Source organism: Ptychodera flava, chromosome 8 (genome assembly GCF_041260155.1).
Source record: "Ptychodera flava strain L36383 chromosome 8, AS_Pfla_20210202, whole genome shotgun sequence".
Taxonomy (NCBI): domain Eukaryota; kingdom Metazoa; phylum Hemichordata; class Enteropneusta; family Ptychoderidae; genus Ptychodera; species Ptychodera flava.
The window spans coordinates 45,003,743-45,018,099 of NC_091935.1; the positions used below are offsets into that span (position 1 = coordinate 45,003,743).

At 36.7% G+C, this 14,357-nt stretch overlaps 1 long non-coding RNA gene across 1 annotated transcript; it reads left to right on the forward strand.

The window, feature by feature from the left end:
- Nucleotides 1-6,632: 6,632 nt before the first annotated feature.
- Nucleotides 6,633-11,104, forward strand: LOC139139412 (uncharacterized). Its single transcript, XR_011553802.1, has 3 exons — nucleotides 6,633-6,703; nucleotides 9,976-10,057; nucleotides 10,768-11,104. It is a non-coding gene; the product is annotated as an uncharacterized lncRNA (long non-coding RNA).
- The last annotated feature ends 3,253 nt before the right edge of the window (nucleotides 11,105-14,357 follow it).

Here is a 14,357-nt window from a genome sequence, read left to right on the forward strand (position 1 = left end):
GATTTATTGTTTTGAGAGAATGGGGCATTATAGTTGCAAAAGCCATGCCCCAGTCTCTTTACAAATTAGAGTGTTGTTTTTGGAGTTTCTTCAATAAATTCATACTTCAAACACTCTATTGAACTTATCTAGAATATATATGACAGGAATGTTGACAAAGGTTGGCTTCGGAGACAGATTTTATTGTTTTTGAGAGAATGGGGCATTATAGTTGCAAAAGCCATGCCCCAGTCTTTTTTCAAATTAGAGTGTTTTTTTTTGGAGTTTCTTCAATATATTAATACTTCAAACACTCTAATGAACTTATGTAAGTAACAAATGACAGGAGTGTTGACGAAGGTGGGCTTCGGAGACAGATTTTATTGTTTTTGAGAGAATGGGGCATTATAGTTGCAAAAGCCATGCCCTGTATCTTTTCAAATTTAAGTGTTGTTTTTGGAGTTTCTTCAATATATCCATACTTCAAACACTCTATTGAACTACCTGACGCCCTCACGTGTGCCTTATATGTGTTGTCTCCGATAATTACTCATTTAGTGGCGATATAGAATCTAATCCCGGGCCATAGTCAACTAAGCATTACAGAGACAAGGTCTACCAGGGTGCAAGAACTGTGCAGTCGCTCGATATCACTTGAAGAATTGAACACTGACAGCGGCAAAACCGGAGAAAGATGATGATACGATAAAAGATATAACGGATGAACTTGGTACTATGAAATTGTCTATCTCCGGTCAAATAGAATCCCTTTCTGATGAAATAAATGACAAAATAGGACAAATTGAAGCTGAAATGAGAGAGGTCAGGTCAGAGCTACAGCGGATATGTGAACATGTTAAATTACTCAGGTATGAAACTGAACAACTACGAACACGATGTTTAAACTCGAATCTGAAGCCGACTGTACTACATCGCAATCAAAACGCAATGATTTCATTGTTTATGGAGTTCCTGAGCCTGCAAACGGTAAAGAAAGCTGGGATGATAGTGAGGAGAAAGTGGAAGCCCTACTGAAAGACGAATATAACATTGACCGTGTGGACTTTGAACGTCCTCATCGGCTTAATACCCTTCCTTCCGCGACCAATCATTGCCAAGTGTACAAGTTTTAAACAGAAGGAACAGGTGTTAACAGCTGCACGGAAATGCGAATACTCTGAAACACAATACCCTGTTGCTGAAGATTTCTATATCCGTGTTCGTAACATTAGAAAGAACTTATCGAAATTTGTTAGACAAGCCCGGCAAAACAACCAACGATGTAGGCTTTCTTTATATGATAGAATTATTATCGAAGGTAGAGTGTTTGTGTATGATACAATGTTAACGATGATATCAAACCAAAAGGTAGATCAAAATAGGGTCTAGGCCAAGGTCTAAAGTGTAATAAAATAAATAAGGTTAAACGATGTAAACGAGGGCGCAGGGCGGGGGAGTTGCTGTCTATGTTAGTAATAATATTGTAGACGGTGTCACTCAATTGAAATGCAATTTGCAAGATGTAATTGTACTACTGTTTCACAATGATTTCTTTCATTCTAAATCATCTACAGATATTGTTTACTTTGTGTTTACACTGCACTAGAATACTCGACTATATACCATAGTTTACTTGACGTAAACGGAATAGTGCTCCTCGAAGAGTGAATGTCAGGTATATTGTCATATCCTGATGTAAATGAAATTTTAACAGGAGATTTAATGCAAGAACCTCTTCTGAGGATTGCAATATTTTAGATGATTCTATTGATTATTTACCATTGGAATCATATTCCTGTGATACATTTACCTTTCCACGCAAATCAAAAGACAAATTAAGTCATCAATAACTTTGGTAAGTCGTTTTTATCACTTTGTAAAATATTTGATATTCATATCGTAAATGGAAGTTTCGAACCAGACATTCCTGGAGAGTATACATGTATCTCAAATAATGGGTGAAGCGCTGTTGATTATCTACTGATTTATTTAGAGCTGTAACATATTTTTCAGTTATTGATATTGATCTGTCTGATCATTTTACCGATTGTATCAAACATTGAAGTGAATATGTGTATTCCATAGAGTCTTCAAAAACCCTCTGTAAATGAATATGAGGGTACACGAAAGGCTGTCAAATCTAAATGAAATTATCTGAAAGATATTTTTATTGAGCGCATGAGTGCCTCAGAAATGTGGGATAATGTACGTTTTGCGTTTGATATTTCTGATATTTCTAGCCGTATAAGTATATGTGTGATATTTTTGAATCTGCTGCTGAAGAAATGAAATACGAACAACGAAATTCATCAATATTTATCAGTACACATGCCCCATGGCTGTTTGACCTGTGGTGTCATCAGCTGAAGTCTGTGAAAAACAAAAATCTTCGTAACTTTCGTTTACGAAATACAGAGTCTGATCTTTCTAATTACATAGAAAGTAAACGTAAATTCAAAGCTTTCTGAATGCAAAAGAAACAAGAGTATCACGATAACATTAACTTGTCATTACTGAAGTAAGGAAGGTAGATATAGCAAAACATTGTAGAATACACTGTAGGTAAACATTGCGAGACTGGAGCGAGAAAGGGGCGCTTTCTCGCAATTGGTGAGAGTCTCTTGTTATTCTCACCGCAGTCAGTGAGAACTTGAGCTGCGAGAAATACACTCCTTAGTGAGAATAAAGTATGATAACAGATTCTCACCGGTGAGACTGGAAATTCTCACCAAGCATGGTGAGAATGTATCATACTTATCATTCACCAGTGAGAATCAACCAGACTCACCATCCCTCGGTGAGAATCAACCAGACTCACCATTCACTGGTGAGAATCAAGTAGACTGAGTCTCGCTGTTCACTGGTGAGAATCAGCCAGACTCGCTGTTCACTTTACCAGTTAACAGCGAGTCTGGTTGATTCTCACCGATGAACGGCGAGTCTGGTTAATTCTCACCGGTGAACAGCGAGTCTGCTTGATTCTCACCAGTAAATGATGAGTACTATACATTCTCATCGTGAAAATTACCATTCTCACCGTACTTGGTGAGAATTTACAGTTTCACTGGTGAGAATCTGTTGTCATACTTTATCTCACCAAAGAGTGCATATTCTCGCAGCTCACCGGTCAAGCGTCACTTTCTCGCAATTTTTTCATATAGTGATAAGTTTAAGTCATTGAGTACAAAGTGTTTAAACTCTGAAATCTCGGTAAATCAGTGGTTTGAGTATTGAAAAAAGTATTTCAATCTTTGTCGGATGACACTATAGCTCCTGATTTATCTATGGACGACACCTATAGGGAATATAACTCAATATTAGATAGTGTATTACAGCAGACAAAATTCACAAAGCTATTCAGTAACTTAAATCCAGGAAAACACCGGATTTTGATGGAATGCCGGATGAATTTTTCAAAGCTACTGAGGATGTCCTCCTATCATACCTTGTTAGACTTTTTCATTTAATCTTTAATTCCGGTAGTTTTCCAGAGGAGTGGACTACGGGTGTTATCGATCCACTTTATAATTCAGGAGACACTTAAATGTAAATAATTATACAGGTATCACGCTTTTAAAGGCCTTTGTTGGCACCAGATTGTCTCATCAGAAAATTTACCCAAAAGATTACAATTTCAAAAGAAAATAAAAGGCTATCAAACCTCCATAATCCTCTTACAGACTAGAACAAAGACGATCCCAGGGATCGCGAACAGTGCCTTTAAGCAACTTTAGCAAATTATTTACCATTATTTTGAATGAAATATTAACGAATGGGCCAAGGCAGAAGGCCTAGGAAAACTGTCAGAGTGCCAAACAGGTTTCAAAAAAGGATATTCAACCTTATATAATATTTTTACTTTATATTCCATAGTCAAGAAATATCTTTGCAGGAACGGAGGAAGATTTTATTGTGTTTTTGTTGACTTTGTTAAAGCATTTGATACCGTAAACAATACGCTGTTATTTACGTTACTCCTACAAATGATGTACAAGGTAAAATGCTTTTAATAGCATATATAATGATGTTAGTAGAACAGGTCAGCATATCACAGAAAACTTTGATTGTCTAATGGGAGTAAGACAGAGATGTATCCTTAGCCCCTTTTTTGTTCGCTGCTTTCATAAATGAACTACAAAGTATTGTTGAAAACGCGGGTCACATGGACGTTCAGATAACACAAGAATTGTAAGATATTTTTCTTCTGCTATATGGATATGCGGATGATATAACTCTGTTTGCTGATACAGTAGTAGGCCTACAAAGACTTCTAATTTTACCCAATTTGTTTGCTGATAAATGGAAAATCAAAGTAAATCTTGCACAAACGTACAAAAATCTTCAAAAATGGTGGGATATTGAAAAAGACAGAACAATGGTTTTATAAAGGGGAAAAGGTTAATGTTGCATCGTATTATAAATATCTTGGCACTGTATTTTCTGGACGTAATGATTCGTTTAAGGCCACCAAAACTCTAGCAGACCAAACAAAAGAAATCCGTATTCATAATCGCTTTACCAAAAGTTCGGAGAGAAATGGGACATAATTTGACATAATGATACTTCCGATTTTTCTGTATGATGCTGAGTTATGAGGATATCAAATGTATACATGTATTGAGACCGTACACTAATTGTTGTAAACGTTTCCTTGGTGTAAAACGTAACATTCCCACTGTTGCCGTACTTGGAGAATTAGGAACCCCTCTATTTATTTTTACCTATGTTAGATGCATCGAATGGAGGGTGAAACTTCTGTCTATCCGAATAGTAGAATTGCTAAGCATTCTTACTCGCTTTTAGTCGTTTGAGATCAAAAAGGGAAAACTAACTTGGTGACATATTTACGAAATATACTCTTAAGGTATGGCTTCGGTCATGCGTGGGTCAGCCAAGGTGTTGGTAATAAACAAAAAAAATTATCACCTTTATGAACAGAGTCAAAAACAACTGGCAACATGAATGGTGGGAGGATGTCTCGAATACGTCGTTTACACTTATTTCGTCAAATCAAACACAAGCCATCTTTTAAGAATTATTTTCTTTATATTTAAAATCAATAGATATCGAAAGGCACTGTCACAGTCCCAGTTACGTTGTTCCAGTCACAAACTATTGATTGAAACTTGTTCAAGTTGTAGTAAATACTTAGCGCGATCAGAACGTTCGTGTGAAATCTGTGATAGGCCTACTCTTTCTATTGATGGTGACTTTCATTTTCTGTTCGAATGTAATCTTACCACTGACAATCTACGGATTCAGTTTCTACCGAATTGGGCAATAAGAAACCCAGGTCTACGAAATGTAACGAAACTCTTCATGAGTAAAATTATATGTAATTTAGCAAAGTTTACCTATCAAGCTTTTGAATTAGGGAAAGAAGCCTTGGTATTATTTACGTAGTGGTGTAATCTGTTTATGTTTATGTATTCTTTTATCTGTATTGATGTTATGGGCTGACGGCCTAAAGACAATAAAGTTGTTGTTGTTAAAAGATGTAACATTTCTGGTGCAACGAATTTCTGAAGGCAGTGCATTCCATAGAAAAGGAGTACGTACCGAAAAAACTCTGTGACCATAAGACTTATTAAAATAGCCGTGAGGAGGAGTTACACGCAATTTCTTAGAAAATCGTAGATCTCTTGTCGTTACATACAGGTCAATTAAATATTTCAAATAAAGCGGTGCATCGCCACTAACAATCTTAAAAGTAGTTATTAACTAATACGCGCTTTCACAGGTAACCAGTGTAAATCAATAAAAACAGGAGTGATGTGGTCTATTTATGTGTATCTGTGACTAGACAGGCTGCTGCATTATAAACAGACTGCAGACGATTTAGTTGGTCATTTGAAATACCATAGAACAAACTGTTACAATAGTCGAGTCTGGAGGTAACGAATGCATGGATGAGTTTTTCAGTAGTGGGCTGGTCCAGTAATTTCAATACGAATTTACCTAAAAGATAAACTACAACGTTTGATTAACATTCGAAGTGATATAAAATGTTGAGTATATGGCCTTCATTTTACATTTTACCAGTGATTTTACTAATTTGTAATGAAGCCATGGCAAAATTAATTCATTGTCATCATGGTTTCATGTATCGTGTCTAAAATCGGGGTCAAATATATGCATGGTCACCCATTCATTATCTTTCAACATGTCAAACAATATAAGTAGTATGTTGCATTAAACAAACTTCATGGAGAAATGGCCGACTTTGTCCCTTTAACATTATATGGATACGTTCATATTCAGGCTATGTAGCAAGAGACTGACAAGAGCAGAAGTGAAACGGAAGTGAGAGCGCCGCCACTGTTTTAAGTGTGGCAACGATGTCGGCCGGGATCGTTACAGCGATGAAAACGCCCTGTCTCCTTATCTCGCAAACTGGTGTTCTGTTCACCACTGCCACCGGTGGCAAAAAGCGGGAGCAGAAGTGAAACGGAAGTGAGAGCGCCGCCACTGTTTGGAGTGTGATACGTACATAGTTCCCACTGTAATCGATAGAGGGAGTACGCGCGTTTGGGAGTCCTGTCATCTGGTTGTAAATATGTCATGTGGTTGTTGGCTATGACACACCCATATTTGGTTATGTTTCGATGTCAAAGATCAGAGTTGAAAGTCCAAGCATGGGTAATTCCTGCATTCTTGCATTCTTGATACCTTGTGCTAGCTCTGGTTGTCAAAGCACGTTTTCATTTGTGCCATTTCGAAGCAAGTGAGTACAAGTATAGTAGTCTGTTCGATTCTTGATCGTAGGCTTGTAACACAAGGATACGATTTCTCATATATCTCTGGTGTTAGCATGCAGGCGGTTTTAAAATTCAGAGGTCAGACGAAACCAGGTCTACATGACAGTCCGCCTCTGACTGTGTCTACATACATCAGTCATCATGATCGACCTCGACAGATTCAGCACTTTAGTGTTTGATTGTTATGGTCCAAAGCCGTACAAAGCTACTGTGCTTGCTTTTGTATTCATGGCACTGCTTCAGTAACAACGGTCGAAAATGCTCAAAGCATTATAAACCTGGTTGCATGGACACTCCGGCGCATCTCTCTTAGTGTGCTATGGCTGTGACTTCTAAGTTTTCCCAGTGGTTTTTCATCTTTCTATGCTATCGCCAACTGATTTAAGTTGTCTAATCAAATATTTTTGCAGAATCTGCATTTGGAGTATGCTGAGTCACAATGTGTCACCTGGTTGCACGGACACTCTGGTGCATCTCTCTTACTGTGCTAAGGCTGTGACTGCTAAGTTTTCTCATTGGTTTTCATCTTTTTATGCTATCACTAATTGATTTAAGTTGTCTAATCTAAATTTTTTGCAGGAACTGCATTTTGAGTATGCTGAGTCACAATGTGTCACCTTGTTGCATGGACACTCTGGCGCATCTCTCTTAGTGTGCTATGGCTGTGACTTCTAAGTTTTCCCAGTGGTTTTCATCTTTCTATGCTATTGCCAACTGATTTAGGTTGTCTAATCAAATTTTTTTGCAGAATCTGCATTTTGAGTATGCTGAGTCACCATGTGTCACCTGGTTGCACGGACACTCTGGTGCATCTCTCTTAGTGTGCTATGGCTGTGACTTCTAAGTTTTCCCAGTGGTTTTCATCTTTCTATGCTATTGCCAACTGATTTAGGTTGTCTAATCAAATTTTTTTGCAGAATCTGCATTTGGAGTATGCTGAGTCACCATGTGTCACCTGGTTGCACGGACACTCTGGTGCATCTCTCTTACTGTGCTAAGGCTGTGACTGCTAAGTTTTCTCATTGGTTTTCATCTTTTTATGCTATCGCCAACTGATTTAAGTTGTCTAATCTAAATTTTTTGCAGGAACTGCATTTTTAGTATGCTGAGTCACCATGTGTCACCTGGTTGCACGGACACTCTGGTGTATCTCTCTTACTGTGCTAAGGCTGTGACTGCTAAGTTTTCTCATTGGTTTCATCTTTTTATGCTATCGCCAACTGATTTAAGTTGTCTAACCTAAATTTTTTGCAGAAACTGCATTTTGAGTATGCTGAGTCACAATGTGTCACCTGGTTGCACGGACACTCTGGTGCATCTCTCTTACTGTGCTAAGGCTGTGACTGCTAAGTTTTCTCATTGGTTTTAATCTTTCTATGCTATCGCCAACTGATTTAAGTTGTCTAATCTAAATTTTTTGCAGGAACTGCATTTTTAGTATGCTGAGTCACCATGTGTCACCTGGTTGCATGGACACTCTGGTGTATCTCTCTTACTGTGCTAAGGCTATGACTGCTAAGTTTCTCATTGGTTTTCATCTTTTTATGCTATCGCCAACTGATTTAAGTTGTCTAATCTAAATTTTTTGCAGGAATTGCATTTTTAGTATGCTGAGTCACCATGTGTCACCTGGTTGCACGGACACTCCGGTGCATCTCTCGTACAATAACAAGGCTGTGACTGCTAAGTTTTCTCATTGGTTTTAATCTTTCTATGCTATCTTTAACTGATTTAACTTGTCTAATTAAATTTTTTTCAGGATCTGCATTTCGAGCATGCTGCGTCACAGTGTGTCACCTGGTTGCACGTTTTGAACATGCTGAGTCACAATGTGTAACCTGGTTGCATGGAGACTCCGGTGTATCTCTCTTACTGTTCTAAGGCTGTGACATCTTTTCTCATTGTTTTATCTTTGTATGGTATCACTAACTGATTTAACTTGTCTTATCAAAATTTTATGCAGGATCTGCGTTTCGAACATGCTGAGTCACAATGTGTCACGTGGTTGCACAGAGACTCTGGTGCATCTCTCTTACTGTGCTAAGGCTTTGACTTCTATGTTTTCTCATTTGTTTTGCTCTTTTTATACTATTACAAAGTGATTCAAAATCAAAATTTTATGCAATTGTCTGCTTTAGGAGTATGCTGAGTCACAATGTGTCACCTGGTTGCACGGAGTCATGTGGTACATCTCTTTTTCCCTTATAAGGCTTTGTCATCAAAGTTTCTCCTTGGTTTTGCTCTTTTTATGCTATTAAAAAGTGATTCAAGTTTTCAAATCAAAATTTTATGCAGGAATCTGCTGTTAGATCATGCTGAGTCAGAATGTGTCACCTGGTTGCATGGAGTCATGTGGTGCATCTCTTTTACCCTTATAAGGCTTTGACATCTAAGTTTCTCCTTGGTTTTGCTCTTTTTATGTTATTACAAAGTGATTCAAGTTTTCAAATCAAAATTTTATGCAGGAATCTGCTGTTAGATCATTCTGAGTCGGAATGTGTCACCTGGTTGCACAGAGACTTTGCAGTGGTATAAAACTTGCTAATTAAGGGGCGCTGCACCCAACACAGGGTATTTTGCACCAAAATCACTTTTTAGTAGACATTCATTTAATTTAATGACATTTAACCCAAGATTAAAATATTATTATTTGGGTTCATCTTCAAGGTTGTCAAGCAGTCGTAGGTTGCTTGATAAAGAAGTGTTAATTTTTGCAAATGTTTGCAAATCACCCAATTTCCTGGCTTCACTATTCTTCCAATTTCAAGATTTCCAAACAATTTAACTCCATACTGACTTGGTCAAACTTTCTTAAATTTTCACATAATTTTTTTTTTAATTTTGTTAAACAAAACTTTTTTGATTGGCAATAAAGTTCTTACATTTTGAATAAGAGGCACTTTGATTTGTATGAGGATCATGTACTGTAAAATATGTTCAGATGTAACCTGCCAAAAGAAGGAAATGACGACCATGTTAAAATTGATATTTTATTCAAATCATATGTGTCACTGCCCATTTAGGGCAACTGTTGTCAGCTCCACTTGTATATAACCATTGCAAGACTGATATCATTTTTATATGCAAAGTAAAACAAACTGTGGCATGTCTTTTGAAGGTTTATGGCATGTCTGTTGAAAACAGAGAGTATTAAAAAAGACTAATTTTTAATATGAAACGTCTGTGAACAGTGTCTATTCATTCTGATGTAATAATGGATATTTGTTTGTTTTGACAGTATCTTTGAATGCTATGACACTGCCTTAACAACAGATGGTAAGAAGTTTGTTTTGGAAGAGGAATGTGAAAGAAACGTCAATGTAAGTAGGGTATTATGTTCATATGTTGCTTCTCACATTGGTGTACCATTTTGTAGTTACAACTTGAGCTGTATCATGTGAATGGTTTTGGGATAATTGTGTAAGTTTATAAATTACAACTCTCAAAAATTTAGAGGGCCTGTAATGCTTACTTTTGATATTTTTTTCATTATTTATATTTGTCCACTGTAAGTTGTTATTTTACAACAAAAAGATTGCTAAAAAATCAATATTTAGCTTGTCAGCATAGCATTTGTATGTGTGATTGCACTGGTATTAGAAAGCAGCCGTAAGGACTTGTTTTAACCCTTTCACCCCCAGTTCCCTGTATACAGGTCAAACTTTACCATAGAAAACAATGGATTTGGGACAAACCATGGTGGTGAAAGGGTTAAGCATCCTGGTGCACAGTATACTGGGTAATCAGACTCAACAAGGAGCCACATGCATAAGCAGTGGAGGTCATCAACACCAGTGCTAAATAAGAGTATTTTAACAAATATTTTTTTATTGCACACAGAACTCATATAATTATTGAACTATTACATTCTATTGAATAACATTTCCAATGTTACTGTGCACAAGTTTATGGGCTAGCCCTATCATGATATCATACATTTTATGACATTATCTACCAAATGTTTCATGGGTGAAAGAAATATACAAAAATGTATTAATAGTATATCTATATTTCTATTTTTCTCACTCAGGTTTGTTGTAGACTACATCACAATTGTGTTGTTGGAGGAGGCTGAAGTTTACCTTATGTCAAGGAAAAGAATGGTTATGCTTGAAGAAGCAAATAAACTCTAGTATTGCCACAGAAATCTAAATATACTGTTCTGCAGGGATAATCTTATTGACATTTGTCCATATTGTTATGAAATATTTTAAAACTTAAATTTTAAGGCAATTATTGTCATATTTAACCAAAAATATCATTCAAAAGTTCTGGTCAGACACATTAATATTGATTATACATGTCCCTTAGGATGACAGCAATAAGATTTTGTAAAATCGTGCCAAGATATGCAACTTTGTATTTTGAGATTATTTTTGTCATTGTAGATCTATTTTTTTCTTCAAAACGTCTCATCAGACTTTTTGATATTAAGTATCAGGTCCTTAGGATGACTTAAGTCAGATATTTATACAGTGAGAAAATGCAAAATTTTGTATTTTTGGAGCAATGTTTGTCAATTTTGGTCAAAAAGTGCTTTTGTCTAATTGGTGTTTATCTGATAGCTTTGCATTTTCTTAGAAAAATCCCTGGAGAGTACCTGAGCCAAATCATTTTTCAAACTGGGGGAACCCATGATTTTTTATTTTTGGAGCCAATATATTAGTCTGCAAGCTTGAATGACCTATTCCAACCCTGAATACCTTGTAAATCAATTTTGAAGACACTGAAAATAATGTAGTTTTATTTGGTGCCAATTTGTAGTGAAATATGATCTAGAAAAAAGTTGTGAGGCTATGTTTTATGTAGTGGATCAACTTTAGCAAATATTTCATGGAGGAAACCCCATACACTGATGAGGGATTTCAATCCACAAGAAGGCATATGGCAAGATGCACCATACCATTAAAACAGACTCCAGTTTATTTGTATCAGTTCCAATCATTTTGTTACATAAACAAAAAAAATCTGTCATGGTATCACTTAATTAAGTAAATCTTCACAAAGATGAAGGCTGCCGAGTGAAATCATGTGTAGATTGAATAAGATGAGTGATGAATGATAATATCAGGTCACTTCACCACACAAACAGAATAAAAAACGATATTAATGTTGACGACCTATCCCTCTGACACCATATTGTTTTTTGATCAGTACACTGCATATATTTACTCCTTCCAAGGTTCGAATTTATCAGTTATCATCGACCAATTACCAGTGGTTGCCTGCTTTTGATTACAAACTTTGAACTTGCAGTAGACAATGTTGACTTACATATATTTTGCTTGCAGTAATTGTCAAAATATAGTTGCACATTTTATCTGAAACCAAGAAGTTTTCACATTTAATGTTACACATACTACTCGTACAACTAGGAAGTTATTGAAATCTTTCAAGTTTTCTCTGACGTCCAACATTTTAAAGTTAATTGAGCTGTTGTAAGTTTCCTTCTCACCAGTTTATCTGGTGTGTATATTGCACATTGTATTCTTGGCTCATCTGTGTATAACTTAACTCTGAGTAAATCTTAACATTTCAAGCAAAGGATCATCAAATTTTTACTGTTGATCTACAAAATTGAAAAGTGGCTGTTAAAACAGAATTCTGCCTATGAAAATTGAAAGTTCAAACTCTTTGCAAACACAATCGCATTTTGAGTGAATAAGTGGAAATAGGAATACCTCTCTTTGTTTGTCAGATAGGAGCAATACTGTGCCCTTGGTGGTATATTTTTAAATGACTTGCAGAAATTGATATTTATTATTATTGCTATTATTGCTAATTGTTGTTTTGCCTGATTGAGGCACACACCTAGCTATCCTATGGATTCTCTTGAATATTATCACAGTACAGCTACATGAGCCACCAGGCTGCTGCTAGTTGAAACGCCTATTTGTAGGGGTTTTTATGAAACTGCTAAGCTAAGCGAATTAGTATTTTAGATATTGTGAGTTCAAGCCTCATAAAATGCATCAGCAAGACTGCATCAAAATTGACCACTTTTACTATACATGTTGTTCACAAATTTAGTTCTAAGGCCATGAAGAATATTTTTATGGGTCTTTTAGAGTAATTTAACATAAGGGCCTGGGGGTCAGAGGAATGTGAGGGTAGTCACTCAAAAAATTGAAAGCTACAAGGGGGTTGCTCAAAATTGGAGAGAAAGAAGGGTTTGCTCAATTTTTGGTACAAATGAATTGAAATACCTCTCAGATTGCACCATTTTATCAAAATTATTAATGTGGCCCCCTGTCACTTCCTCTCCCCCTGGGGTGTTCTAACAGTTTTACTTAGTAAAAACAAATAGAAAACACCTAATATTGCACCAGACTGCATCATTGAACTCATTAATTTCTCAAAATTTCCGACGTGGCAGAGGGGACACGCCTCTCACACTTTTCCCCTGTGGGGTGTTCTAACAGTTTTACACAAATTGATAACATCTCTCATATTGCACCAGACTGCATTATTGCACCATCAATCTCTCAAATTTTCAACACGAGAGGGTACAACTCCTCTGACACTGCCCCCCCAGCCTCCTGACTGTTCTCCTGTGCTTTCAGATTCTGCCCTGTCAGATATCTTAGTGAAAACCTTGTCATGATACCCATCCAAAGTAAACAATACTGTATGGTAAACAATATTATATGGTTGGATAGTGGTCACAGCATGAGCTTTTGTATCTACATTTTATTGTGACTTTGAATTTCCTTTTGCCGGTTTCATCTTTTTCAACTGTCATGAGGTAACCGATGATATTCTAGCAGGATATGAAAGGTCTGTACTATTGCTGTAGTTTTGTAAATGTTACAAATACATGTCTTGGTATTTAACTGGTCTAAGTGGGGGGGGGAGGGATCAGTCAAAATTTCTGTTAGAGACTGGGTTACTCAAATGCATTGGGGTTGGCAGGGGGTTTACTCGAAATTTCAGAATACCATGAAATTCCCCAGACTTCCCCCCAAGGTCGTAATAATGACGACTCCCTGAGTAAGATTTTTACCACGGGAAAACGTAAATTTTATTCACTCTTCATCCTTTGTTAACCTTAGAAAGTTTGATTATGTTAAAATTGTGTTTACTTGTTGTAATCTTGAATTGTTGAAATGAATAAAATCTTGGAAAGTAAAACATGATCCTGTGTCACTGTTGTTCCTGTCTTGTTTCACCATCAGAGAAAAAAAGATTCTAATAAATTCACACCCCATTGCTCTACCAAAACAGAAAAATTATTGACATTTTTCAGGCAAAACACGCGACGTCTCACCAGTAATACTTGTAAGTTCAATGCAACTCTGCATAACATGTTCGGACGAGAGAGGTGACCATAGAGGGCGTACGTCCTACTGGTACTCGTGTGACAGGCTTGCAACCACATGACATACTCGGGTGCCCGCGTACTGGTCTACAGCTGTAATCTGTTTGATGCATTCTGGGATTGAATACGCATGCGCATATCAAAGTTCACCGAGGTCATCCAATCTGCGATTGCGCAAACGACCCTCCAAATTTAGAGTGGTAACGAACTGGTACATGATTCAGTACAGGATAACGGTTGATAATATATTAGCCTTTATTGTTCGCCCGTGAAAATCTTTACTCTGGAACTTCAATGCTTTA